At 39.8% G+C, this 23529-nt stretch overlaps 1 protein-coding gene across 3 annotated transcripts in view; it reads right to left on the reverse strand.

Moving 5' to 3' along the window:
- LOC103007417 (cytochrome c oxidase assembly factor 1 homolog) overlaps positions 1-21855 on the reverse strand; it is a 94127-nt gene extending 72272 nt beyond the window's left edge. Inside the window, exons 1-2 of one of the 3 annotated variants that reach the window (XM_007187720.3) lie at positions 21741-21762; positions 5494-5556 (exon numbers count right to left, since the gene is read on the reverse strand). The gene's annotated coding sequence lies outside the window, so the exon portion shown is untranslated. Of the gene's footprint in view, positions 1-5493; positions 5557-21740 lie in introns of all 3 variants that reach the window. The other 2 variants (XM_007187719.2, XM_007187726.3) reach the window with 2 other exon arrangements.
- Between the last annotated feature and the right edge of the window lie 1674 nt (positions 21856-23529).

A 23529-nucleotide genomic window follows, 5' to 3' on the forward strand; every position in this document is an offset into this window, starting at 1 on the left:
CAAATCAAAACCACAATGAGATATCATCTCACAACAGTTAGAATGGCTATTATCAAAGAGACAAGAGAGAAGTGTTGGAGAGGATGTAGAGAAAAGGGAACCCTAGTGCACAGTCAGTAGGAACGTAAATTGGTGCAGCCACAATGGAAAATGGTATGCAGATTCCTCAAAAAAATTAAAAATAGAACCACCATATGATCCAGCAATTCCAATTCTACGTATTTATCCAAAGAAAATGAAAACACTAATTCAAAAAGGTATATGCATCCCCATGTTATTGCAGCATCATTTACAGCAGTCAACATCTGGAAACAACCTAAGTGTTCCTCAATGGATGAATGGATAAAGAAAACGTCACACTCACACACACACAGGAATATTATGTAGCCAAATAAAAGAAGGAAATCTTGCCATTTGCAAAAACATGGTTGGACTCTAATGGCATTATGCTAAGTGAAGTAAGTCAGACAGAGAAAGACAAATACCATATGATCTCATTCACATATGAAATCCAAAACAAAAAAACAAACAAAGAAGTTCACAGATACAAAGAACAGATTCGCAATTGCCAGAGGCAGGGGATGGGGGATGGAGGGTGGGCAAAATAGATAAAGGGGGGTCAATAGGTACAAACTTCCAGTTATAAAATAAATAACTCATGGGGCTGTAATGTACAGCAAGGTGACTACAGTTAATAATACTGTATTGTTGGACTTCTCTGGTGGCACAGTGGTTGGGAATCCGCCTGCCAATGCAGGGGACACGGGTTCAATCCTTGGTCCGGGAAGATCCCACATGCCGCAGAGCAGCTAAGCCTGTGTGGCACAACTACTGAGCCTGAGCTCTAGAGCCTGTGAGTCACAACAACTGAGCTTGCGTGCCACAGTTACTGAATCCTCTGCACGCCTAGAGCCCGTGCTCCGCAACAAGAGAAGCCCATGCACCACAACAAAGAGTAACCCCCGCTCGCTGCAACTAGAGAAACCCCGTGCACAGCAACGAAGACCAAAGGCAGCCAAAAATTTTAAAATTAAATAAATAAATAAATTTATAAAAAAAAAAAATACTGTATTGCATATTTGAAAGTCACTACTAAGACAGTAGATCATTTTGCAATATATATAAATATCAAATCATGTTGTATACCTAATACCAATAAATTGCTATATGTCAACTACATTTCAATTTTTTTTTTCTTTCACCTGGTACGAATCACTTTATTAGATCAAGTGAAAGTCTCAGGAGTATTATAAATGGAATTGTAAGAGGAGATGCAGGTTGGAAGAAATGGGCCTTTGCAAATAGATCAACTGAATCAAGCCCGGAAGTCAATGAATTGCGTACCATCATGTAATAGTGATAGATTTAAAAAATAGCTTTTTTTGAAAAACTATGTGTTAATTGTGTACACAAATAAATAGGAGTAAAACTTAGTTTCCTCCCTCAGGAGATTATAATGTCATTGGGGAAACAAATATATCAAATGGCTATAAAACAAGGCAGAATTAAATAAATGTTTAAAGGAGCAACAAGGTATGCATTGTAAAAATGTAGAGGATAGGGCTATCATCCTCCATTTGAACATTCCAAGGATAATACAAACACAATGACCCAATATAGAACTCATCATTTTTGCCCAAAACAGTCTACCTCCTATACTCTCTATCTCATTCTATCTTTACTCATAAATTCTTTTTCTTAATTTAACTTTACTTTTTTATACAGCAGATTCTTATTAGTTATCCATTTTATACATATTAGTGTATACATGTCAATCCCAATCTCCCAGTTCATCACAGCACCACCCCCACCCCCACCCCCGGCTGCCTTCCTCCTTTGGTGTCCCTACGTTTGTTCTCTACATCTGTGTCTCAATTTCTGCCCTGCAAACCGGTTCATCTGTACCATTACATTTCAATTTAAAAAAAAGAAAAAAGTTTCTATTTCATATGTATCAAACACATATAATCCTATATATATATGCATATAAAAAGAAATTAATACAATAAACTCCCATACATCCACTGCCCCTGTTTTAAACACTGTTCTTTACCAGGACCATAGAAGCCCCCTGATCTCATCCTCTTCCCTCCCCTAAGGTAACTGTTATCCTGACTTCTGTGTTAATCATTCCCTTGCTTTTCAGATTAGTTTTGCCTTTAATACGCATATACATACACACATATATAAATATATATATCCCTGAACAATATATTTTTGGTTTTTAAAAACTTAATAGAGGGCTTCCCTGGTGGCACAGTGGTTGAGAGTCTGCCTGTTAATGCAGGGGACACGGGTTCAAGCCCTGGTCTGGGAAGATCCCACATGCCACAGAGCGACTGGGCCCGTGAGCCACAATTGCTGAGCCTGCGCGTCTGGAGCCTGTGCTCCGCAACAAGAGAGGCCGCGATAGTGAGAGGCCCACGCACCGCGATGAAGAGTGGCCCCCGCTTGCCGCAGCTGGAGAAGGCCCACACACAGAAACGAAGACCCAACACAGACAAAAATAAATAAATAAAATAAAATAAAAAATTTTAAAAAAAAGATAGCATCATGTAATGGCAATTCTATAAATCTGGGTTTAAAAAAAAAACTTAATAGAAATCACAAACCTAGATACACAAGGGCATGGTACCCTTATAGATGAAGGACAGTAAGGAAGGATAGGGAAAGATAAACTGAACAGTCTCTGTGTCACTGTCCAGTTTCAGCTTTCCAGAAAGCTAAGAGAATTCGTCTCTGGAAAAGTTATGAGTTATGAGGCCAAGTTATGAGGCAAAGACATGAATCCTGGAAAACACAGGTCAACCACAGTCAAGGCTTCTAGCTGGGTAATGCAGGCTAGTATCATTGAACTTACAACAGAAATACAGATGAGGGAGCAGGCTCTGTTCATCTTTTGTTTCTAAGCTCACTATGGCCACCCACCAGAACTTAGGAGTAGGTCAAAGCAGAATATATCTGAGAAGTGAAACAAGTATCCTCAGCTGAGCCACACAGCAGGGCGTGAGGGGAAAGCTGGAACTTCCATAGTACATAGTCAAGACAAGCTAAGAACAGATAAATTCTGGATCAAGCTCACCAGAGTATTCTGTCCTCAGGTTAAAAAAAACAACCGTGACAGCAAGCACCTTGGTAATTCTGCCTTAAACATTTCTAGGTCCTGATTCACAGCCCTCCAACTGGAGTGGTTGCCCTCTATATACAATACACAGCCAGCACCTTGGAATCTCCTAAAAGTAGTTCTGGGGATTCCCCTCATCTCCCTCCTTCTTGGATCTCCTGTTTCCTATACCCCACTGTCTTCCTTTTTCTTAATTTACTCTCAATTGGTGTTTCTCATTTCTCATCCTCCAATAGCTTTTTTTTTTTTGGCCGTACCACACGGCTTGCAGGATCTTAGTTCCCCAAGCAGGGACCGAACCCACGCCCTCGGCAGTGAAAGCAGAGTCCTAACCACTGGACCGCCAGGGAATTCCTTCCAGTAGTTTTTAATAAAGGGGACAAGAGAAGTAAATATTTTCAGACCTTGCATGTCTAAAAATATCTTTATTCTAGTTGGCCATAATTTGGCTGAGTACATACTTCTAAGTTCAAAATCATTTTCCTTCAGAATTTTGAAGGCATTGCTCCACTGTTTTCTCATTTCTAGGTTGCTGCATAGAAATCCAAAGCCATTCTGATTCCTGATCCTTTATACATAACCTGTTTTTTGCATACTAATCCTTTATACATAACCTTTTTTCTGCATCTCGAATCATCTCTTTGCCTCCCAGTGTTTCGAAGTTTCCTAATGATGTACCTTAGCATGGGTATATTTTCACTTATTCGGTCGGACACTCAGTGGGCACACTCAATCTGAAAACTCTAACCTTCAATTTTGGATAACTTTCTTGAATTATTTATTATTTTCTCCTTTTCATTTCCCCTATTTTATCTGGATCTTCTTGGTATGGGCATTGAAATTCAGGAATAGTCTGCTAAGTGTTCTTATTTTCCATGTGTCTTTTCACTCTACTTTTTGGGAGATTTCCTGAACATTATCTTACCGTGCTCCTAAAATTTCATTTCTACTATAATATTTTAAATTCTTTTCTTTGTTTTCTGATTATGCCTTTTACAGAATCCTATTTTTACTTCCTCCTCATCTCTTATCTCTCGTAATATATTAATAACGGGGAGAGGTTTTTTTCCTCCTTGCAAAGTCTCTTCCAAGTGCTTTTCCCTGTTTGTTTCAGTTCCCATCTTCCATCTTCAATATAAGAGGCTTTCCTCAAATAACTGGTAATACTTGGGTGTTTGCTTATGATTAAGAGTAGGGGACTAAAAAGCTTGTAATTGAACTTGTGGGTGGGGCTTGGCAATTTAGATCTTCAAAGAAATTCATGTCAGGTGTTTTCTCTAGGGCTACTTAGAAACCCCTGAGAATATTTCAATTGCCTATTGGCTACCAGCATTCTATGAACCTAGAAGAGAAATGGAGATGAGGGTGGGAGCGGGGGTGGGGCAATGCCCCCAGATTCAGTATGCATAAATCATTTATTCTTCTATTTCCATCACAGTTATGACTTTTATTTCCCAATATTATTTCCAAGTTCTTTGGGATTTGGAAACAAGAAACTGAACTTTCCCAAATCACAAGTTATTCTCTATTTTTCATAAGACTTCACTTATTTTTAAATAATAATGAGTGACCATAAAAATACATAATGAATCATTTTTCTGCAATAAGGTTATAATAATCTTTTTTTAAATAATAATGAGTGACCATAAAAATACATAATGAATCATTTTTCTGCAATAAGGTTATAATAAAAGATTCAAACGTTTTCTGTTTCTAAAAAAATCCGGGGGCTTCCCTGGTGGCACAGTGGTTAAGAATCCGCCTGCCAATGCAGGGGACATGGGTTCAAGCCCTGGTCTGGGAAGATGCTACATGCCGCGGAGCAACTAAGCCCATGTGCCACAACTGCTGAAGCCCGCACGCCTAGAGCCCATGCTCTGCAACAAGAAAAGCCACCACAATGAGAAGCCCGCGCACCACAACTAAGAGTAGCTCCCGCTCGCCACAACTAGAGAAAGCCCACGCACAGCAACGAAGACCCAATGCAGCCAAAAATAAATAAATAAATAAATAAATTTATTTATTTATTTATTTTAAAAAAATCCAGTAATAAATCCATGCACACTTATTATGAACCAATATACTGTGGTGAGATTATGTATCAGAAAAACATGTAAAAATGATCTCTATATGAATCAGTCACGGGATAATAAAAGACTTTAGGAGAGAGTGATATCATCACAATGGCGGAACAGCAGTTTTCTACTGTCATCTCCCCAAAGAACACCAATTATGATAACCACCCACAGACAAAAGAGCCTTTGTAGAAATCCAGGAGTCCAGGAGAGATGTTCCAGCACATCGTTGAAACAAAAAAGACCAAAACTACCCTGTGAGGAGGGTAAGAGGAAATGTTTGACTTAACGTACCATCTCTCCCACAAGGGGGCAGAGCTCAGTGCCAAGAGAGTCCTTCTTGCCCAGTGATTTCTCCTGCAGGGGAACATGAGAACATGTGAGTGCTTGGCTTCACCAGCTGTGTGGGACGCTGCCAATGAGGCCCATTTCTCTGGCCCCATCCAGAATACTGAGCTGTGAGCTCAGGGCAGTGCGCGGCTAAGAGAAAAACAGCCAGGGGTCAGTAGTGAACATCGCAAAGTGACAGAGATCATACTAACCACTTTGTGGACTCTATTATAGGTCTGCCCATGAGCTACTGGGAATGCCTCTCCAGTGCATCCCCACAACTGGCTCCTGGGCACCCCCAGCACCCCACATGCCTCACCCATAAACCCTCCCACCCACAGACAGCTCCCTGCATGCTCCCCATGGCAGCAAGAACAAGCCTTTGCAGATGGCTAGTGAGCATGCCTAGAAAGCCAATTTAGGAGAAACCACAAACTTGAACATTGAGCTCTGGCCTAGGGAAAGCAAAAGGGAGGCTGTCAGCACCCACTGAACTTTGTAGGACCAAGAGAAGGCATACAAGCTTAAGAATTCTGCCACAAGAGAGTACAAGGAATGTGGAGCAAGTGTACGCATAGAAGAGGTATGAGAAAGCCTCAGAATCCCTAATGGGTGAGAGAAGGTATTTCTTTCTAAAAGCCACTCAGTAAAGACTGGAGGAGGTGACTGCTTCTTCAAATGTGAAGACACAATGCAAGATTTCAAGGAATATGAAAACTCAAGAAAACGTAACAATACAAAAGAAACAATATTTTCTAGTAGCCAAACCCAAAGAAATGGAGAACAGCAATTTACACAATAAGAATTCAAAGTAGTTGTTTTAAGGAAGTTCAGGGAGCTACAAGAAAACATAGAAAGACAATTCAATAAAATCAGGAAACAAAACTTTTTTTAAAAGAAGACAAGTTTAACAGAGTGATAGAAATTAAAAAGAACCAAACAAATTCTGGAGCTGAAGAATACAATGAATGAAATGAAAAATACAACAGAGAACATCAACAAAATGAATCAAGCAGAATGAATCTGTGAAGTAGAAGGCAGGACTTTTTAAATTATCCATTCAGAGAAGAACAAAGAAAAAGAATGAAAAAGAATAAGGAAAGCCTATATGAACTATGGGACACCATTAGGAGAAATAATCTATGTACTACTGCAGTTCCAGAAGGGGAAATCAGGGAGAAAAGGCAGAAAGCTTATTTAAAGAAATAATGGCTGAGAATTTCACAAATCTAAGGAGAGATTTGGACGTCCAAGTTCATGAAACTCACAGTTCCCCAAAAAGAGTCAATCCTAAATGTCTTTCTCCAAAACACATTTCAAAACTGTCTAAAAATCAAAGAATTTTAAAAGCAGTAAAAGGAAAAAAAATCCTCACTTATGAGGGAATTTCCATAAAACCATCAGTGGATTTCTCAACAGAAACCTACAGGCCAGGACAGGGGGTAAGATATACCCCAAGTACAAGTACTGAAAGAAAAACAACTTCCCATCAAGAATATTTACCTGGCAGGGACTTCCCTGGTGGCACAGCAGTTAAGAATCCGCCTGCCAATGCAGGGGATACAGGTTCAATCCCTGGTCTGGGAAGAGCCCACATGCCACGGAACAACTAAACCCATGCACCACAACTACTGAGCATGCATTCTAGAGCCCATGAGTCACAACTACTGAGCCCGCACACCACAACCACTGAAGCCAGCATGCCCTAGAGCCCATGCACCACAACTACTGAGACCATGCACAACTACTGAAGTCCGCATGCTCTAGGGCCCACATGCCACAACTACCAAGCCCGTGTGCCACAACCACTAAAGCCCGTGCACCTAGAGCCTGTGCTCCACAACAAGAGAAGCCACTGCAAAGAGAAGGCCGTGCACCACAACAAAGACTAGCCCCTGCTCACCGCAACTAAAGAAAGCCCATGCGCAGCAACAAAGACCCAATACAGCCAAAAATAAATAAAATTAAAAAAAAAAAAACTGTTGCACAGCAAAAGAATCAACAAAAGGAAAAAGTGATCTACAGGAGAAAATATTTGCAAATCATGTATTTCATAAGGGTTAATATAATGAACTCATACAACTCAATAGTAAAAAGCAAATAATCTGATTAAAAAATGAGCAGAGGACCTGAACATTTTTCCAAAGACATACAAATGGCCAACAAGTACATAAAAAGATACTCAACATCACTAAATATCAGGGAAACGCAAATCAAAACCTCAATGAGGTATCACCTCACACCTGTTAGAAAGGGTATGATCAAAAAACAAGAGGTAATGGGCTTCCCTGGTGGCGCAGTGGTTGGGAGTCTGCCTGCTAATGCAGGGGACGCGGGTTCGAGCCCTGGTCTGGGAGGATCCCGCATGCCGCGGAGCGGCTGGGCCCGTGAGCCACAGTTGCTGAGCCTGCGCGTCTGGAGCCTGTGCCCCGCGACGGGAGGGGCCGCGATAGAGAGGGGCCCGCGCACCGCGATGAAGAGCGGTCCCCGCACCGCGATGAAGAGTGGCCCCCGCTTGCCGCAACTGGAGAAAGCCCTCGCGTGAACCGAAGACCCAACACAGCCAAAAATAAATAAATGAATGAATAAATAAATAAGAAAATCCTTAAAAAAAAAAAAAAAAAAACAAGAGGTAAGTGTTGATAAGAATGTGGAAAAGGGAACCCTTGTGTATTTTGGGTAGTAATGTAAATTGGTAGAGCACTATGGAAAACAGTGTTGAGATTCCTCAAAAAATTAAAAATAAAACTGCCATATGATTCAGCAATCCCACTTCTGGGTATACTTCCAAAGGAAATGAAATCACTGTGTCAAAAGAAATCCATACTCCCCATGTTCATTACAGCATTATTCACAATAGTGAGGACATGGAAATAACCGAAGTATCTACTGATAGGTGAATGGATAAAAAACGGATATATACACATACACTAGAATATTATTCAGTCATTTTTAAAAAATGAAGGAAATTCTGCTATTTGGGACAACATCAATGGACCTTGAGAGCATTATGAGTTGGAATGAGTTAGAGAAAAACATTTACTGTATGATATCACTTATATGTGGAACCTAAGAAGCCAAACTCATAGAAACAGAGAATGGTGTTTGCCAGGGGCTGGGGATTGGGGAAATGAGACGATATTGGCCAAGAGGTACAAATTTCCAATTATAAGATGAATAAATTCTGGGGATCTAATGTACAGCATAGTGACTACAGTCAATACTGTGTTATATACTTGAAAGTTGCTAAGAGTAGATCTTAAATGTTCTCACCACACACCCACACACAAATGGTAATTATGTGAGGTGACAGAGGTATTAACTAACCCTACTGTAGCAATCATTTCAAAATACACGTGTTCCAAATCATCACGTTGTACATCTTTTTTTTATCTTGGAGTACAGTTGATTAACAATGTTGTGCTAGTTTCAGTACAGCAAAGTGATTCAGTTATACATATACATGTATCTATCCTTTTTCAAATTCTTTTCCCATTCAGGTTATTACAGAATATTAAGCAGAGTTGCCTGTGCTATACAGTAGGTCCTTGTTGGTTATCTATTTCAAATATAGCAGTGTGTACCTGTCAATCCCAAACTCCCAATCTATTCTATACCTCCCCCCCACACCCTTCTCCCCAGTAACCATAAGTTCATTCTCTAACTCTGTGAGTCTGTTTTATAAATAAGTTCATTTGTATCACTTTTTTTTTTAGATTCCACATATAAGTGATATCATATGATATCTGTCTTTCTCTGTCTGACTTACTTCACTTAATATGATAATCTCCAGGTCCATCCATGTTGCTACAAATGGCATCACGTTGTACATCTTAAACTTACATGTTATACATCAATTATACCTCAAGAAATCTGAGGGGAAAAAAAGACCTTATAAAAGAAACATTAATATAAAATAAATGCCAAATAAAAATCCTTGTAAAAGTTGAAATACTATAAATATTTAGAAGTTATCATCCTAAAAATGAAATTTTAAAATATACCATGTATTACTTGTCCTGTTCAATAGTCTTTCATAACAAATATTCCAGATGCAGAAAAATTTCATTCATTTGTGTTGACATTGGTCAAATTCAGAGTGTATCAAAAAGCATCCCTCAAGTTGAGTGTTAGGGTACATATTGCTTCATATAAACTCCTATATTTTTTTACGACAAACTATTTTGTCTGCTTACTCTGGTTTTGGTTTTGCTTTGAAATATCGCTTTTACTATTTCAGCTTTTAGATTAAGTTCTCATTTCATACTGGAGTATTCCACAAAAACTTTCAAACCTTCTTTTCAATTCCTCTGTATTTCCAAAAAAAAAAAAAAAAACAACCCCACAGTCTATCAGTGAATATGCTGAACTTGAAACCACCAACAATTATTGGGTAATATTTATATATACAACACTGAGATCTCATAGCAAGGTTAACAGTACTACACAGAATATTATGTTGTAACTGCCAGTTTACAGATTTATTTTGCTCCCAAATTTGTCATTTCTTGGGACACCACTCATAGGATTTATAATGCATATAAACTTATTTTACTTGTAAGAATACCTGTTAGCAGCAGATAGAGCATGAAAACATATTTATAAGATGGCAACAACTAGGAGTAAGACCAACTGATTACACCACGATGCTTTTCTCCCAGATGCTTCTGTCTCAGTTCCCAGACCTTTACTTTCTACTCAGTGTCAGGATGCCCCTTTTCTTGCTTTCCACTTGATGCCAGTGGAACTCTTAGAACCAACGGTATCCAATAATATGTTACGCTTTAATTCTTGGGAAATTTTAAAATCCTTTTTTCTGTTTTCCTGACTTTTTAAATGACTTTCCTCAGGATTTGGGATTCGAATAAACATAAAATTTCCTGAGAAATTCTAGGAATGCCTTCCCGGAAGGAAATGCTACTTTATCCAGAGATCATCGCTTTGAGCCTTCAGCATCTGCCCCAAGGTGAACAGCATCCACTGGGAGTTACTAATCAGCAGTATTCACCCAGTCTTCCTTATTTTATCTCCCTTGTATCCCAATTTCCAGGAATACCTGGCACTGCCCAGTTCTTGAGCTTCTTGAGGATTTACAGGGTAAATATGATTAGTTTCAGTTTTTCCTTCTGCCAATTTACGGGTCATGATTCTTGGGGGTCGAGATAAATTTCCATTCACTCTTGCTTGGGCTTTTCAGTTTTTCAAATTGTTTTGTTCTTATCTCCTTTCCTAATGTTCTGTCCTTTGGAATCTTTACTATAGTTTTAGTGGGGTTTCAATAGGGAGCAAGATCAGAAGTCAATCTACCATCTTAATCCAATAGGAGTCTTCATTTTTAACAAGTATCTTAAGTGACTGTGTTGCAGGTAGTCTCAAAACACACTTTCAAACACTAAACTAGAAGACAGTCAGTAGAAAGTGCCCAGAAGAGTGAAAACACTGAGAAATACTTGAAGAAGCTGAGAAGGTTTATCAAGGGGAATATGCTGGGAGCTACAACAGCTACTTCAACAGCTAAAGAGCTAATGGGGGAAGAGAAGTTAGGCTTGTTCTCTATGCCTCCAAGGAAAGCTAGAACCAGTGTGGGAAAACCACAAACCAGAGATCTGGTACAAGATAGAGAAGGACTTCTTAACAGACAAAACTATCCCAAAAAGGAATGAACTGCCCTGGGAAGCAAGAAACTCAAGAACAGGCTGCACAAATATCACTTATTCGGGATGCCACCAATAGCATCTAAGCCCCAGATGGTGGTGTGGTCCAATTGGTTGCTGAGGCAAGACTCACACATGTGAAAAACAAAGCTAATGCATAATTAAATGCTAGAAGGATGAAATTACAAAAATAGAGTCATTTTAGACACAATGAGTGAAAGCTCTCAAATACAAAGGATTAGCCACACTTGGAATATAACAGGTCATGACTGCCTGGTCCTAAATTTCCTTTTCTCAGTCAGAATATAATTTTTTTTTCCCACACAGAATCTGAACTGAGATGTGCATTTATCCCTAGATTTAAGTTGAGGTGTTGAAAAGTGACAAAGCGATGAGTTCCTGATTGCTATGAAAATGTCCCCATGAGCCACGAACTTTAATAAATTACTAAGCCATCACTTCTTTACCTAAAATGCATGTTGGCTTAAAAACAGGTCTCCCTGTTCTATTCTCCTCCCCTCCTCCAGTCAAGGAATAGAGGATGGAGCACAGTGAACGAGCGAACAGTGGCATGATGTGAGGCTGTAGCAGTAAGCAGAGAGGCCAGATCAGGGGGTGGGGCTGGAAGGGAGGATTGTTGTGGATCAAGTTAAATATTTCAGGTTTATCTAAGTATAAAGGCAAATAATAGAAGAGTTTCAAGCAGGAGTTTGACATGATCAGATTTTATATTTTTTAAAATATCTTTTGCGTGAAAAATAAAGTATTAACACATTTGGGCAGACCAATTAGAAAGCAGTATCCAGGTGAGAGATAAAGGTAGTTTGGACTAGGATGACAGAGGTAGAGATGAAGTAACCAGGTTTGCGAAATTCTACCTAAGAGGTAGAATTAAGAGAATGTTGAGAGGTCTTAAAGATGATCCCAAGTATCTTGCATGAGCATCTGGATAAATGGTGGACCCAGTTCCCAGGGAAGTATATACTGTCAGATGTAAGTTGCTGGAAGGAGAAAGGGAATCCCTTTTTGAGTGGATTAGGTTTGAAAACCGGTGAGTCATCTAAGTGTGAATGTCTCACAAGCTCCACTTCATCATTTCTCACTGAATACCTCCATTAAAGCTTCAAACTCAGGATGTTGGCAATCAAAATCTGTATCTTTCTTCTGCATCTGCTCCATCTGCTGATTAATTAATGCCACCAGTTGTGAGGGATGTTACAGATGGGGTTCCTACCTGTGACAGAGAAGGTTGAAATATAAAACACCTGCGGTCTCACTGATACAACTGATTCTGTGACTCACAGATTCATCCATAACACTGGAGTTATTCTTGCCACAAAAGTTAACCTTAAAGTTAACTCCTACCTCTGCAAACATTTAAAACTATTTGAAAACAAATATGAAAGAATTAAAGGATGATTTTATCCACAGACTGCTTTGCTAGGAATAAGACAGACTTTGGAACTGATCCAAAGAAAACAGATTCTAGAGTTAAATGTTAATTCTTAATTAACTGTCCTGTTTTCCTGAAGTAAAAACTTAATTATTGATATTTTCAAGCAGACGATCTTTACGTCCTATTATAGCACAACACTGCCACCTTCTGGAAGGAATCACAAGCAAAATGTTTTTATTCCTAATCAAGTTTGTGAGAAAGTTTGCAAGTTTCTGAAAGAAAATGAAAAGGGATTATGTTTATTTTATCCTTTTTAGCTCCATCACATTTGGATAAAAATCACTGGTAAAGAGAAAAGAAAGGGACACAACCTTACTGCTTCCCTAAATAAAAAGCACAAAATGACATTTACTTTTTTGGTTTTGGTTACCTGGGTGAGGGAAAGGTGACCGTGAAGAGACAGAACACGGGAGTTTCTGAGGTGGGGTATACCTTGGTTATAGTTGCCGTTACACAAATCTATACATGTATTAAAATTTACAGAACTAAGGGGCTTCCTGGCACAGTGGTTAAGAATCCTCCTGCCAATGCAGGGGACACAGGTTCAAGCCCTGGTCCAGGAAGATCCCACATGCCGCGGAGCAACTAAGCCCGTGCGCCACAACTACTGAGCTTGTGCTCTAGAGCCCATGAGCCACAACTACTGAGCCCATGTGCCACAACTACTGAGCCCATGTGCCGCAACTACTGAAGCCCATGCACCTAAAGCCCGTGCTCCGCAACGAGAAGCCACCACAATGAGAAGCCTGTGCACCACAACGAAGAGTAGCCCCCACTCGCCACAACTAAAAGTATGCATGCAGCAGCAAAGACCCGACACAGCCAAAAATAAATAAAAGTAAAATAAATAAATTAAAAAATTTAAAATTCACAGAACTAAACCAAAAGGTAAAACAGTCAATTTTACTATATGATAATTTTTTAAAAGATACAGACTAAGAGAATAAAAATAGTGCCATATGTTTATAGAAAGGAGGAAACATCATAAAGTTAAAATGCAAAAGTATTCACATAAAATTCAACAGTTTTGCCATTTATGCAAAGGCCTGTGGCCCAAATAAAATTTGAAAGGTCCTAATCTGACATAAGCATGTTGACATATTTAAATATGGACCTGGAAGTGTTTCTAAAGGCTACTGACGTACACTAGAAGTAAATCACTTTGTCCCTAGTATCGATAAGTCTGATGAAAGGTAACAAACAATCTATTACCAAAAACTAGGAATTAATATTCACCTTTGTCTGGTAACCTCAAAAAAAAGTCTTACAAAGGCATTTTTATGTGATTGTGTTTTGTCTTACTCAAAGAGCTGAGGCATAAACAGGCCAAGGTGGGTACTCAGCACCTATGTAATCTTGGTATTTGCTGGATGCTAGGGAAATCACATACAAATCTAAGTTATATTCAAGTTCCAAGAGTCTGGAGCATCCAAATCCATTTGGGGACCTTTCTAGTGCATCTGTAGATGCCAAATGCCAAAAGGTACCAAGAGCCCACAAGATGGATGATCAGGTGAGAGCCCAGGTGACAAATGGACCCAAACTGAGAGCGAAAGTCACATTAACATAGTTGTTCCTTCCATCTCTCCTGATAATACGCTTGCTGTTTACCATGGGGTATGGGCTGTAACAGTGATGAGGAAATATTAAACAGGAGTTTATGAAAGATGTTGCAAATGGAGGGGAAGGGGAAGGGGAAGAGGGAGGGTCTGGCAGGCGTGAGATCTTAGTTTTCTAAGATTTGGTTGGGTCGTACTGTTGTCTGTTTATCTACACTTTCCCCATTTATCTCAGGGAGGCCAGCTACTGAGAGGGATCCCCGTACCCAAAACAACTTGCAGTTCCAACATCAGGGGAATCGTTGAAAAAATAATTGTACAGTAATAAAAGAATAACAGTGGCCATTTCCCATCCTTCACTAGTTAATGGCATGGATATCTTTGCACCGGCGGAGGTGAACTTGCTTGTCAGAAGCAGCAGTATTCACAGCATACCTGAGTAACTGCCAGAGTACCCAACTAAAGCAGCAGAATGGTAACAGAACAATCCAGAACTTTGCAACAATACAAGTATGCGAAATCACCTCCATCTTGCCATCTGCCATGATAAGTAATTTGTCCAAAAAGACTGAATACACAGAGTTAACAAAACAAAACAGGAGCTTAGGTCATAAAGAAGTTTAGGATTTGTATAAATTTGTGTAAAAATGTGTATAAAATTGACAACTGATTAAAAAAAAAAAAGCGCTGTCCTACCCGATCAGAGACTTGTAAATTTTTCCTGTAGGAATTGCTTGGCTAGTCTCACTAATTTTACATCTTAGAACTACCTACCATGTCATATTTTGACTTTCATTAATTTTTTCTTTGTTGGGGAATATAGGTGTAGGTAAAAACCAGGCACAAGTAATACTTTTTGGGTGGTATCGGCAGAGTATATAAAGGAAAAGCTAGAGAAGCACATTTTCTTACCATGAAAAGACTTTCATAATTAGGTTTTGGCTGAGGAAGCTGTAGGCAAGTGACTAATTTATAAAAATTTCAAGAAATACATATAGTACTTAAAACAAAATGGAGTTTGTTATCAAACTGATGACTCAGCTATATGCACCCTTCCAGCATTAGGTTCAAACCTACTTTTAGTTCTTCCCTTTCACTTCTTCTCTTTATGCCACTAGTGCTCCAGCCAAGCATAACTATTAGTTCTCACACTATTTAGTGCACCTTCGAGGTTTTGGGTGTGATTTTTCCCTCAGCTTTGAATGCTCCTAACTTTAACTTCCAAAAAAAAAAAAGAAGTAGTTTAGGATTTGGGAACCTATTCAGATAAACCTGTTATTTAATCTGAATTCTAGTACATAATTTTAAAACTCCAAGATCTCCAAGTCCTAAGACAAAAACCCCTGCATCCCTTCAACTAGGAGATGGCTCTTTGAATTTATATTTTTAGAAAGGTAAACGTGGTAATTAATACTTGCCTAAATTACACAGTTTATTTAAATCTCATATTTTATGTGAATGACAAAAAACACTGAAGCATATGAATGGTTCCTCAAAATATTAAACAGAGAATTACCCTATGACCCAGCAATTCCACTTACGGTACACACTCAAAAGAGCTCAAACAGATAACTGTACCAATGTTCACAGAAGCACTATTCATAATAGCCAAAAGATGTAAACAACCCAAATGTCTATGAACTAATGACTGGATAAACAAAATATGATATATGCATACAATGAAATATTATTTACCCTTAAAAAGGAAGAAAATTCTGCAATATGCTACAATATGGATGAACCTTAAAGACATTATGCAAAGTGAAATAAATCAGACACAAAAGGACAAATATTTTATGATTCCAGAGACAAAAGGTAGAATGGTGGTTACAAGGGGCTGGAGAGAGGGGGGAATGGGGAGTTATTATTTAACAGGTATACAGGGTTTCAGTTTAGGAAAATGAAAGTTCTGGAGAGGATGGTGGTGATAGTTGCACAACAACATGAATGTACTTAATGTCACTGAATTGTACACTTAAAATGGTTAGAATGCTAAGTTTGATGTTCTGTACATTTTACCACAATTTTAAAAACAACAAACACTAGAGCAAGAAACACAGAGTCATCCTAACAAATCAGGCCATAGGGAAACAATGAAGCCCTAGATATTGCATGTAAAATAGAAATGCAATTTTCTAAGGAGCTATGGTATATATAGCTCTCCTCAGTTACTCAAAATGTTCAGAGACCCTAAAAATACCTGAATTACCACTACCTTTTTTTTTTTTTTACCACTACCTTTAAACCAATGAAATGAGAAAAACAAATACCAAAATAACGTTAATAGGATTTTATAAAACGACTGTTCCCAGCATGTCCCAATCAATATAGAACCAGCAGTTACATTCAAGCTCTGCACAAATAAAATCTTCAAATAAACTTCTGCTGGCATGGAATAAGTACCTACTATTTGATGACCAACTGTCCAATACAGCTCTCACAAATCTAATGCAGTAGACTAAACATGACGATGAGAATAAGGAAATAACTTCTAGGAGTCCGTCTGAAATAGAAAATTAAATGAACCAACAAAGCTGAAGCACATTTTAGCATATTTTTCAAGGCAGAGAGATAGGGAGGCACAAGTGTCTGAAACAATGAATGCTCTATAGGCACACCTTGGAGATATTGTGGGTTCGGCTCCAGACCACAACAACAAAGCGAATATTGCAATAAAGTGAGTCACACAAATTTTTTGGTTTCCCAGTGCCTATAAAAGTTATGTTTATAGTATACTGCAGTCTATTAAGTGTGCAATAGCATTGTATCTTTAAAAAAGCCAATGTACATAACTTTAAAATACTTCATTGCTAGAAAATGCTAACCACCATGTGAGCTTTCAGACAGTTGTAATCTTTGTGCTGGTGGAGGGTCTTGCCTGGGTGTTGGTGGCTGCTGACCGATCAGGGTGGTGGACGCTGAAGGCTGGGGTGGCTGTGGCCATTTCTTAAAACAAGACAACAATGAAGTCCGCCGCATCGATTGACTCTTCCGTTCCCAAATGGTCTCTATAGCATGCAATGCTGTTTGACAGCATTTTACCCACAGTAGAACTTCTTTCGAAATTGGAGTCAATCCTCCCAAACCCTGCCACTGATTTATCAACTAAGTCTATGTAATATTCTAAATCTTTTGTTATCATTTCAACAATCTTCACAGCATCTTCACCAGGAGTAGATTCCATCTCAAGAAACCACTTTCTTTGCTCATCCATAAGAAGCAACTCCTCATCCATTAAAGTTTTATCATGAGATCACAGCAGTTCACTCACATCTTTAGGCTCCGCTTCTAATTCTAGCTCTCTTGCTCTTTCCACCACATCTGTAGTTATATCCTCCACTGAAGTCTTGAACCCCTCAAAGTCATCCATGAGGTTTGGAATCAACTTCTTCCAAATTCCTGTTAATATTTTTACCTCTTCCTGTAAATCAGGAACGTTCTTAACGGCATGTAGAATGGTGAAGCCTTTCCAGAAGGTTTTCAATTGACTTCACCCAGATCCATCAGAGGAATCACTATCTCTGGCAGCTCTACCCTTACAAAATGTATTTCTTAAATAGTAAGACTTGAGAGTCGAAATTACCCCTTGATCCATATGCTGCAGAATAGCTGTGTTAACAGGCATGAAAACCACATTCTCATTATACATCTCCATCAGAGCTCTTGGGTGACCAGGTGCATTGTCAATGAGCCCCAGTACTTTGAAAGGAATCTTTTATTCTGAGCAGTAGGTCTCAACAGTGGGCTTAAAACAGCCAATAAAGCATATTGTAAACAGATGTGATGTCATCAGGCTTTGTTGTTCCACTTAAAGAGCACAGGCAGAAGAGATTTAGCATAATTCTTAAGGGCCCTAGGATTTCGGAATGGTAAATGAGCACTGGCTTTAACTGAAAGTCACCAGCTGCATTAGCCCCTAACAGAGTCAGCCTGTCCTTTGAGGCCAAGCATTGACTTCTCCTAACTATAAAAGTCCTGGATGGCATCTTCTTCCAAGATAAGGCTGTTTCATCTGTTGAAATCTGTTTCATCTACGTTGAAAATCCACTGTTTAGTGTAGCTACCTTCATTAATTATCTTAGCTAGATTTTCTGGATAACTTGCTGCAGCTTCTACACCAGCACTTGTTGCTTCACCTTGCACTTTTGTTATGGAGATGGCTTCTTTCCTTAAACCTCATGAACCAACCTCTGCTGGCTTCAAACTTATCTTCTGCAGCTTCCTCACCTCTCTCAGCCTTCACAGAATTGAGGAGAGTTAGGGCCTTGCTCTGAATTAGGCTTTGGTTTAAGAGAGTGCTGTGGTTGGTTAGATCTTCTATCCAGACCACTAAAACTTTCTCCATATCAGCAATAAGGCTGTTTCGCTTTCTTATCATTTGTGTGTTCACTGGAGTAGCACTTTTCACCTCCTTCAAGAACTTCTCCTTTGCATTCACAACTTGGCTAACTGTTTTGTGCAAGAAGCCTAGCTTTCAGCCTATCTAGGCCTTTGACACGCCTTCCTCAACAACTTGTTATTTCTAGCTTTTGACTTAAAGTGAGAGAAGTGCAACACTTGTTTTCACTTGACCACTTAAAGGCCAATGCAGGGTTATTAATTAGCCTAATTTCAATATTGTTGTGTCTCAGGGAATAGGGAAGCCCAAGGAGAGGGAGAAACGGGGTAACGGTCAATTGGTGGAGCAGTCAGAAAACACGCAACATTTCTCATTTAAGTTCACTGTCTTACATGGGCACGGTTCACGGCACCCCAAAACAATTACAATGGTAACATCAAGGATCACTGATGACAGATCACCATAACAAATATAATAATAATGAAAAAGTTTGAAATATTGTGAGAATGACCGCAATGTGACACAGAAACACAAAGTGAGCAAACGCTGTTGGAAAAATGACACCAATAGACTTGCTTGATGCACGTTTGCCAGGGACCTTCAATTTGTAAAGAACACAGTAACTGCGAAGCACAACAGAATGAAGCACAATAAAATAAGGCCTGCCTGTAAAGTTAAATATAGTACCATGGACTCAGATGTCATACTAACCAGGGAACTACTGTGTCGGTTTCTGTAACTCCCATCATTTAAGAATAGTATCCCAAACTACATCAGTACCCCAGAAGCCTTTTAAAGGAAACGACTGACAGTCTTTGACTATACAAAAATGTAAAGCTTTAACATAGTAGAAGATACAAAAACAAAGTTTACAAGCAAACAGACTGAAAATATGTGCCCCATATCTAACAGTCAATAGGTTAATATCTCTACACAAAGAACTCCTACAAATCAATACGGAAAAGACAAAACTCAGTAGGGAATGGGAAAATTATATAAACTGTTTCCACTTGCTTCATTTTTCAAATCTTAAAATGCTGCTCACAGGTTCTTCCCATCAGTTTTCCTGGGCCCAGTATTTCACACATAGTAATTCACTCTAAATTACTCCACAGATCTATAACATGGTCTCTAGGAAGAGTAAAAATTAACCTCATGTGCTTTCCATTTACAGGAACTATAGCATAATCCACATGACAGTCATATATCTGATACGGGACTTGGACCTAGAATATATAAAGAACTCTTACAACTCAATGATAAAAAGCAAATAGCCTAATTTTTAAATGGACAAAGGATATGCATAGACATTTCTCCAAAGAAGATATACAAATGGCCAAAAGCACATGAAAAGATGCTCAACCGTCATTAGCCATCAGGGAACTACAAATCAAAACCACAATGAGATACCACCTCACACCCACTAGGATGGCTAGAATTTAAGAAAAAAAAAAAAAAAGAAAGCAGATAATGACAAGTGTTGGCGATGGGAAGAAATCAGAACCTTCATACACCGCTTACAGGAATATAAGATGGTGCAGCTGCTTTAAAAAAGTCTGGCATTTCCGCAAAATGTTAAACGTAGAATTACCATACAACCCAGCAATTCTACTCTTAGGTGTATACCCAAGAGAAATGAAATCATGACGTTCACACAAAAACTTGTACATGAATGTTCACAGTAACATTATTTGTAAGAGCCAAAACAATCCAAATGCCCATCAACTGACCAATGGATAAACGGTGGAATAGCCATACAATGAAATATTATCTAGCAATAAAAAGGAATGAAGTGCTGATACATGCTACAACATGGATGAACATGAATGTTAAGTGAAAGACAATCAAAAAAGGTCACATACTTTATGATTTCATTTATATGAATTGTCCAGAATAGCCGAATATATATTCAGTAGATTAATAGTTCCTTAGGTCTACGAGTGGGGTGGGGTAAGGAGGAAATCAGGAGAGCCTGCTAATGGGTACAGGGCTTCTTTTGGAAGTGATGAAAATGTTTTTAAATTGATTGGGGTGTTGGTTGTACAACTTTGTGAATGCACTAAAAATTTATGTGTATTTTATAATTCTATGGTATGTGAACTACATCTCAGTCAAGCTGTTATTTTTCAAAAGGACTATAGATTGGGTTGGGGTTTTTTCCCGCATTATATCCCCAGCTCCTAAAACAGTGCCCGCAATTATCAGGAATTCAATAAATCTTGACTGAATGGAAAAAATAAATTGCCAAATGTGGGTAAACCATTATAAAACTTGGTCATAGCCAAAGAGATGAAACTACTGCAGGTTGGCATGACAGGGGACATACAGTGTGTATGTGTGCTTCCATGAAAGGAGATGAGACTGAAAAACTCAGCAAAATCAAGACCTTGAAGGGTCTTGAAGCCAGCCTAAGGAATTTGTATTATCCTGAAACAATGGGAAGGCCAGTAAGATTTTAAGCAGAGGATTAACACGGTCAGATCTGTGTTTTAAATGTGTAAAGCCTAGGTAGAGAATTGCTACTTCTATCCAAAGGTGAAGTAGAGAAATACCCCTCAGGTGAGAGTAAGGAGGAATTAGGAGAAGAGACCAGAAGAAGCAGCAAAATATATTTACGGATTTTTTAAATTACACACAGCTACCGAGCGCTCGTGCTCTCTCTCCCTCTCTCTCTCACACACGGGCACAGACTGATTGACAATCATACACACACTTAAACACCTGAAAACCACTTACACTGAAAATCACTTCTATCGTCAGCCCCTGTATGGAGCGCAAATGTGACGAGACAAAAACTATTAAGACCCCCGAGCCAGAAAATTCCTTTCTACAATCATCTGGGCAAGGTCCTCCTCAGACTGTTGTAACTTGGGACCACCGACAAAATGCCCAGTTCCACCTCTTCGACAGGACCCCACCTCTTCACAAATGTGCTCCTGGGAACGCTCAGCGAGGACCACAGGGCTAGGCCACCGTTAGCTACAAAGGGGGGCGGGGGAGGGGAACCTTGCAGCATCCCGAGGCGCTGAGCCCACCACGGGCCCCCAGGCGCCAACCACGCTGCTGCGGGAGGTGGCGACCCGGCGACGACAGCAAGGTGGCCCCTGAGGGGCTCCACCTGCAGCAGCCCACCTGGCGTGCAAACGTGGCCTTCAGGACTACGGGAACAAAAGCTTCTGGGGTGAGAGGGACTCGACTCTTACCTCCCGCCGGGACGCTAACCTGTCCGGCGTTGAAGTACCACACCGCGGCAAGCGTGAGGACTCCTTCCGGGCGTGGGGCGTGGGGAGTGGGTGGGGTAAAAGCCGGCAGGTGGACACACTCCCCGAGGAGCAGTCGAGACTTCCGGCGTAGCCTCCTCGCTCGGCTAGAGAGTCGGGAGGATTGCGGATCCCCCAGGGCCGGGTCCCGCGCTGAAATTGATTTAGCGGCCAGGCTTCTCGGAAGCTCGTACGCCAGCCGGGAGGGGGTTTGTCTCCTCAAATCTCCGTTTTTTGTTTTCTGCGCCCCGTTAGCCCGCAACACACATTCAGTCCAGCAGCGGTTGCCGAGGAAATTTAAACCGCTGGTTCGTGTTGTCCCTTGCAGGGATCTGGTGCTTTGGTTTACCTCCAAGTATGCGAAACCCCGGGCCATATGAGCCCGGTTCTGGCACTAAAGCCCATCTTGCCCTATTCGGCTGAGAAATTTGGCAATACTCATTTTTTTAATTCATTAAATATTTATTAAATTATTACTGTGCTCCAGGTAATGCATTGCTAAGAAAAAACTGTAATGTTCTCTGTTCGCATGGAGTTTACTAGTAAAATGGATTAATAGTAGTATTTACCTAATAGATTTGTCCTGAGGACGTAAAGCGCTCAGAATGGTCTGGCACTTTGTAAGTGCTCAATAAATGGTAGTTATTATTGTTTTCATCTTGATCATTCCATTGCCATCGTCACTAGTAATAACGGCATACTTTACTTTTTCAACGTCAAGCTTGGAGTGGTACCTACGACCCAGGCCCTTAGACTCTTTAATCAGTAGAAATTGGTAGAGGCCAGAGGAGAATTCTAGGCAAGGCTTTGTGGGGCTCCTGCTGCAGCAGGAAGGAGTGAAAACAAGAAACAGGTGCAGCGGAGTGAGCTGCTTGGGTCTTTAAATGGGGTAACAAGGAGGGCAGGTCCATGGGCTGGGCAGGAGGCATAGTTTAGGTGGTCTTCCCACCCCTTTGGTGGTGCTGTGTGCAGGGATCACGTGCAGTACCCTTCTTTTGCTCACAGCACCTCAGAAGTGGCAGTTGGTTTGTGGAGTTTTTGTATCTTATTGTTCATAATTGCCCCAACTGCACATGTGTGCAGTTATTTTTAGTCCCTTATAGTTTCTTTGTATTCTGTTCCTCCAGAAAATGAGACCAAGCACTCCAGTAAAGGGTCCCAGGTCCAGCCTATCTCACAAGTACCTTTCCTCCACAAATCAATGAGTCTCACAATTGGTGGGTCACCTAAGTTTGATGTGTTCCATAACCAGACTAACCAAGTTTAGTCCAAGGCAGTGGTCTTCAAATTCTTGATCACACATCCGCATTAGAAAACTAGATTATATACATGTACTATCTATGGTATTGATATGGTATTGATTCATGCTTACAAGAAAGTTTCCAACACATTCTCCTCTTGACATGGAAACTTCTAGCCCAACACTGACCCTGGCAGCCATTTGGCAGCCCCAAGGGAATAAAGCTGATGCTGAGGACCACTGCATGAAGTGATGGATTATCATTCCAAACCTGGAACTCACCCTCTTTCTGAACTTCTTGTAAGGATATCTAATACATTTTCTTATTGTTTTCTGATAGATAGTATGATGATTCAATGAGTTAAAATAGAGGTGGTAAGGTTAGTGCTCAAAAGTGTTAGTTATTACTACAATGCCTTATGGCTTGGAGTTGATTCTTTTAGATTTTCTAGGATTGCAATCATATCATTGAAATGGTGATAGTTTTACCTA

Source organism: Balaenoptera acutorostrata, chromosome 7, assembly GCF_949987535.1.
Source record: "Balaenoptera acutorostrata chromosome 7, mBalAcu1.1, whole genome shotgun sequence".
NCBI lineage: Eukaryota > Metazoa > Chordata > Mammalia > Artiodactyla > Balaenopteridae > Balaenoptera > Balaenoptera acutorostrata.